Source organism: Petromyzon marinus, chromosome 12, assembly GCF_048934315.1.
Source record: "Petromyzon marinus isolate PM22_M1 ecotype Great Lakes invasive population chromosome 12, UKy_Petmar_22M1.pri1.0, whole genome shotgun sequence".
NCBI lineage: Eukaryota > Metazoa > Chordata > Hyperoartia > Petromyzontiformes > Petromyzontidae > Petromyzon > Petromyzon marinus.
Window position 1 is genome coordinate 10843185 of NC_133678.1, and position 6000 is coordinate 10849184.

Below are 6000 nucleotides of genomic sequence, written 5' to 3' on the forward strand. Positions count from 1 at the left end.
CCTGTACATCGCTCTGACACTGTTCATATTGAACAGGATTATCTGTGGCGAGCACATCTCTCGAGGAAGAAGGCATTGCATTTACTCGGTGCTTCAATGTCCCAGAATCTCAACGTACCGTATATGACGTCTCATCTCAATCGTTAAAATACCAAGCTGTAGATTTTTTTTGTGCACATTTGAGATATCCGTGGAGGAAAGTCTGACTCAAAACTTCTGCTCTGCAATATCCAATGCTTCCTTCGTATGGCTGCTGATGTAGATGCGAAGCAACACCTCCAATTTCACATTCAGGTGGCCATGCCAGATTAACCACATCAGAAGCAACAGAGTGTATCGCTATGATGTCTCCATAGTATTTGTGGATCAGGCATTGCATCGGTATACGTTCTATGGTGCGTTCTGGATGACCAGAGTCGCACCGTGGAAAATTTATAATTTTCCATTCGTGCATCAGGGATCCGCATCTACCATGGTTTGTGCAGATGCGGTTCAGGGTGCACCCTGAGCTTCGTGGAAGATCAAATCTGGGGATCTTCTGCATTAGGTCTTTCACAATCTTCCAATAATACACTATTGGTGTGTCTTTTGAATGCCAAGTATGACAATACTATATTATAATTATTATCAAAGTACATTTGCATAGCCATTGTCTATAGTGATTGGCTTGCTCTTTGCATGCATTAAAATGGAAATAAACATCTGAATGAATGCATTAAGCCTCTGTAGGAATATAATAACGTCCCAGAAACCCTGTGGTTTGTATTGAGTCCGTTGTCTGTGTGTTCAAGAGGTTTGCGATGGCTTGGTCATTACAGATTCCAGTTTCTTTCAAAGGACATGGGGATACATATTCTTTTAACATTTCACACTATTACTGCTCTGATGCTTGTTGACTTCCTTTTATGTTGCCCATTTGAACAGGGCTCATATTAATCTCGCTCACACAATACTATTTTGGTGCATGGTTTTGATAGATGATTTGGCATCTGTGACTCTGACATGATCATTCATTGGCAGGCAAGGACAAAGTTAAAACTTGTCAGGATGAAAGCTCAGGCTATTAATGTATATTTTAAAGTTGCAACTACTATATGTGTGAGATGTCTATTGTGGTTGAAGTGTTCAGTGATATATCCTGTGCTGGAACATGAGTCTTTTCAGCTCCACTTCCTTCCATGATGAGCTACAGAGATGTGGGTGGCTACCATTCAAAACAGCGAATTGCCAATAACAGCTGCATCCCAATACTGACAAGTTTTATATGTTCTGTCTGCTGACCCTGCCTCAGCATAGCGGTGATTTCCCTCGGAGATGCTTTTTTTACATTAGATTGTATTCTTACCTATAAAAGTAATTTTTTGTCTGTGTGTCTTTCTGTCTGTGTGTGGACACAACTTACGACGGATTTAACTCGCAAACTGTGGGGTTTACGGTTCAAAAAAAGTACCCAGATACCACGCGATAAGCCCCGCGGTGAGCCAGCTCTATTCGTATTTCCCATCCGTCAAGTACTTAAATTAACAATTTATTACTATTAATTATTATTTTACTACGCTGAGCGCGCGCCAAAACACGCATCTGCGCATGCGCGAAACGCTGACACGTGGTTCCCATAGCAAACGCACACATGCGATCGGTGGGGGGAGGAGGGAATTCTCATTCACGTAAAAAAATGTAGAAAAAATACACACAACGCTGAGGTAAATTCTTCAAAGTGTGATCCCCCCCCCACTCCAATGTGTGCACTTACTACTATAGAGTGAATAGATACCACTACGATTGTCGTTTAGATACTTTTACTGTAGAGCGGGCGGGGGATGGTGGGGGGTAGGTAGCGGCCCAGCCCCAGCCTACCAAAGGGCCACCTCAGGCTGGCTGGGCAATCTAGGCGAGGCCGGGGATTCTGCACGGGACTAGGCCTTACCACGGCACTCTGTTAAGTTAGTAGTTAGTACTATAGAGTCGATAGATACTATTATAGAGTCGGTATATAGGACTAAAGAGTCAGGAGATATTACTGTAGTGACGTACATTGAGTCACTACAGCGTTTAGCGCCAGCTACTGAGCGAAGAGTGCAACTGTGCGTGTTCGAGCCTCTCTCTGGCACCAGAGTATGTTTGGCATGGAAGGGCGACCTAGGGGGCATGGTTCTGGTGACAGAGAGATGGCAGTTGAGGACGCGACAGTCTAGGTGAACCCAAGAGGGCACATGACCAGGACAGGATAATGAGGGGGGCCAAAAGTTGGCGAGAGGGACACGTGATGTATGGCCCAGAACCTTCTAGTAGGATGTAGAAGGGGGCGTGGATGAGGGTGGAGCCAGGCCACTTTCAGGGGCATAAAAGTAGGTCCTGAAAGCCGATCCAGGCTGTCTATTGGAATGGAACCCGTCGGTGCTACGTCTCTTCGGTCTTCACGCTCGGCATCGTGGGTCAGGCAGTGTGTTACTGACTGACCCGGCTAAGTAGTCAGGTTAACCTGTTGTACGTTTATGTAGTTACCCTGTTGTGGTCATAGAACTAAACGTGTTTCCTCCAAGTTAAAGTGTGTGCCTCCCTTGAACCGACTACACTACTGCAGAGTTGGTAGATGTTACTGTAGAGTCGGTAGATGCTACTGTAAAGTCAGTAGATACTTCGACAGAGTAAGCAGATACTGCTATAGAGTCTGCAGATACTACTATAGAGATAGTAGTTTCTACTATATTGGGTAGATATGTTGCACACTCGAAATGAAGGACGTGGGCGGGTGCTCCAAATCGAGGGCAAATACATTTATTGTGGTAAATCTGTAAAATGCAACAGCATGTGTGTCACACACAGCAATCTTCAACCGAGTCGCCATTAACCATGTCACTGGTGTACACGTGTGGTTAATGAATAATCGTTTCTCTTAAACCCAATTCTACTACTGATAAACCATCTTTGTTTTTGACAATAACCGTTGCACTTCACTTTTCGAATATTACTTTCATCCTAAGCTGTATGTCTATCTATACCACTTATATCGGTAACTTACACCCATTATATTTACTGTATGTGTACAGTATACGGACTGTATGTCACCATTGTACAACTTACTACTATACATGTGTTTTATTCTCAATAGCATTGCAAGTAGTCATACTCTGGGTGCATGTGCATAGTTATAGAATAAACAGTATTAGGGTTAGAGAATTACAAGTATGAATTACAGTACGTCATCCTTTACAGTGAACAGTGCTAAAACCCTCCTATTATATACATCACAAACTAACAATTCAAAGCCAAGCTTGAAGTCCAGAACAAGTCTAGGACAATTCTATGACGATCAAAAAAAACATTTGGGTCCTTTACCTGTGAGTTGCAACAGGACGTGTGCCACACACAGCAATCCTCAACCGAGTCGCCATTAACCACGTGACTGGTGTACAAGTCCAGTTAATCAATAACCTTGCCAGCCACCCACAGGCCCAACTCCGTTATCGCATGCTGGTGTACACACGTGCATTGATGTACTGCACAGCACGTAAGGACCTTCACAAAACCACACTTTACTCCCTTGCTGCACGAGTGGTCCATTTCTAATGTGCCACACTCTTCCCCACAGAATGAGTGTCGTCTCGACACACCTTTTTTCCTCTTGCAAACCTTTTGCAGTCTTTTTCCTTAAACTGGTCATGAAATGTGTTTATGAAATCGTGAAAACAATTTCTCTAGGGAGCATATCCCTTCCAAGATAGCGCCACTCCATAAACTCTCTATTTTGGGCGAGCTCCAACTCTTTGTGCATGGAATTTCCAGACATTCTGGTATTATTAAACCATGCTTCCTTTTTTTACTGACCAGAAATGGTAAGGATTCTTTTCCCAGTACCTGTCAAGATAAAATCCTTTGCAGCTTGTTAAGGCCCAGTGGAATTTAGCTCTTAGGTACTTACTTATCGGCCTACCAACATACTTTAAACCTTTTCCTCACCATGAATTTTCATCTTAAGCAATAACCCCTTCTTAACATATTCAACACAACACTTACGAAAAAATCATTAAACAACTTAACAACCATATGATCACAGCTTATAGTTTGTCTTGATCACCCATTTTGTCGTCAAAAGTCCCTTATTTCACCATGGTCTCCAGTAACAACCAACAGTTATCCCTTGTGATATCGGGCTCCTTCTCACGATGGTAGGTTCGCCCAACTTGTCATAGGTGAGTGTCTTTGGCTGTCTCCTCTCTCTTTGACGGTGGGTCTCCTGTTGTGATGGCTACCATCATCCTCTTCATCACTCTGTTCCAAGTCCCTTGCAGATTCACTTGCTGGACTCAACTGCTCAACTTCATTAGTTATCGCCAAATCGGTCTCATTGTATTCTGATCCCTTCGGCAAGATCTGTCCCTCATTGGCTTCAGTTAACTGATATTCACTCTCTGAATCAGTCTCCCTGCTCTCTGTACCAGTTGGTGATAAATGTTCCTCGGCTGCTGCTGATAACTTTTGTTCACCTTCTGTCTTGTGTGGGTGGATTTCTTCAGCTTCTGGGTTCAGTGGTGACTCCGTGTCTTGTATTACTGTAGCTTGCTGAACAGCTTTTGGCCAACTGAAGTAACCTCTGTCAAATCCTTTCTTTGTTTCCAACTCACTGTCTGTTGGTTCCTGCGTGTCTTTCCATGGGCCTCTTGTCCTTGTTGGGTGAGTTTTCTTTGTTGCTCTCTTACTCCGTTTATTTTGTGATGGCTGCTCAATTGGGAGGAAGTCACAAGGTAGCAGCAAATTCCGATGAATCACCTTGATTCTTCCTTCACCGCTCTCAGGTTTCACCTCATAAACTGGGCTGTCATTACTCTTTCTCCCAATGACAACATACACTTTGTCTTCCCAGTATGAGGTAATTTTGCCTGGTCCCCCTTTCTCACATATATTTCTCACCAGGAAACGATTGCCTTGCTGTAGCTCTGCCCCATGAATTTTCGTGTCATACTGGCCCTTCCCTTTAGTGGCTTCTGTTATTGCACAGTCGGATGCTATTCTGTAGGCTTCCACCATCCGCTGTCTTCACTTCTCCACATATTGCTTATATGATCCTTTCTCTCCCTGGTGTTCACAACCAAAAATAAGATCCACTGGTAGTTTTGGAGACCTCCCAAACAGGAGATAAAAAGGTGAGAATCCTGTGGCTTCACGACGAGTACAGTTATAGGCATGCACTACCTTGGTCAGGTAGCTCTTCAAATCTGTCTTCTGCTCTTCAGTCAGAGACCTTAACATTGACAGCAGGGTCCCGTTGAATCGCTCTACCTGTCCGTTACCCTGTGGGTGGTATGGGGTAGTGTGGGAGCCTCTTATTCCACAATTTTTCTTTAATTGGGCAATCAGCTGATTCTCACATTATCTTCCCTGATCATGGTGTATTTTGGGGGGAAACCAAATTTAAGGACGTAGTCATTGAACAGCTTGTCAGCCACTGTTTTTGCTGTTTTGTTGGTTGTAGCATAGGCTTGAGCAAATCGTGTAAAATGATCCATTATCACCAGGATATATTCATATTCCTGCTTACATGTTTCTAGGTGCAGGGACATCAATGGAAACCATCTCAAAAGGGTATGTGGTTTTGATGTTAGACAAAGATCTCCGTGTTGGTGTGTTTGGCTTTATTTTCTTTAGGCAGTCACACACCTTTGTGACAAAATACTCGACGTCGTTTTGCATCCTGGGCCAATAAAATCGATCTCTGATCAAGTTCAATGTCCTTTCCATGCCACGATGGCCCATTTCCTGATGCATTTTTTTATAGACCGATGGGTGATACATTTTCGGCAATACCAGCTGGGACCTGGTATTGATTTTCCAGTACAGAATTCCCTCCTTACTGATGTGAAGCTTTGCCCATTCTCTTAATAATGCCCTCACGTCATGGTTTTCTGTATGGCTTGCTTTTACTGTGGGCCTTTGATTTTTGCCTTTGTACTCCACTACTTTGCCGATTACTGGGTCTCTTTACTGGGCTTTTCTGAGTTC

The 6000-nt window shown here is 43.6% G+C and overlaps 1 long non-coding RNA gene across 1 annotated transcript in view; it reads right to left on the minus strand.

Annotated features, from left to right (window-relative positions):
- Positions 1-3625, minus strand: part of LOC142924337 (uncharacterized) — a 44175-nt gene extending 40550 nt beyond the window's left edge. Inside the window, exon 1 of the long non-coding RNA XR_012941535.1 lies at positions 3340-3625. This is a non-coding gene — a long non-coding RNA (uncharacterized LOC142924337). The remainder of the gene's footprint in view (positions 1-3339) is intronic.
- Positions 3626-6000: the final 2375 nt, after the last annotated feature.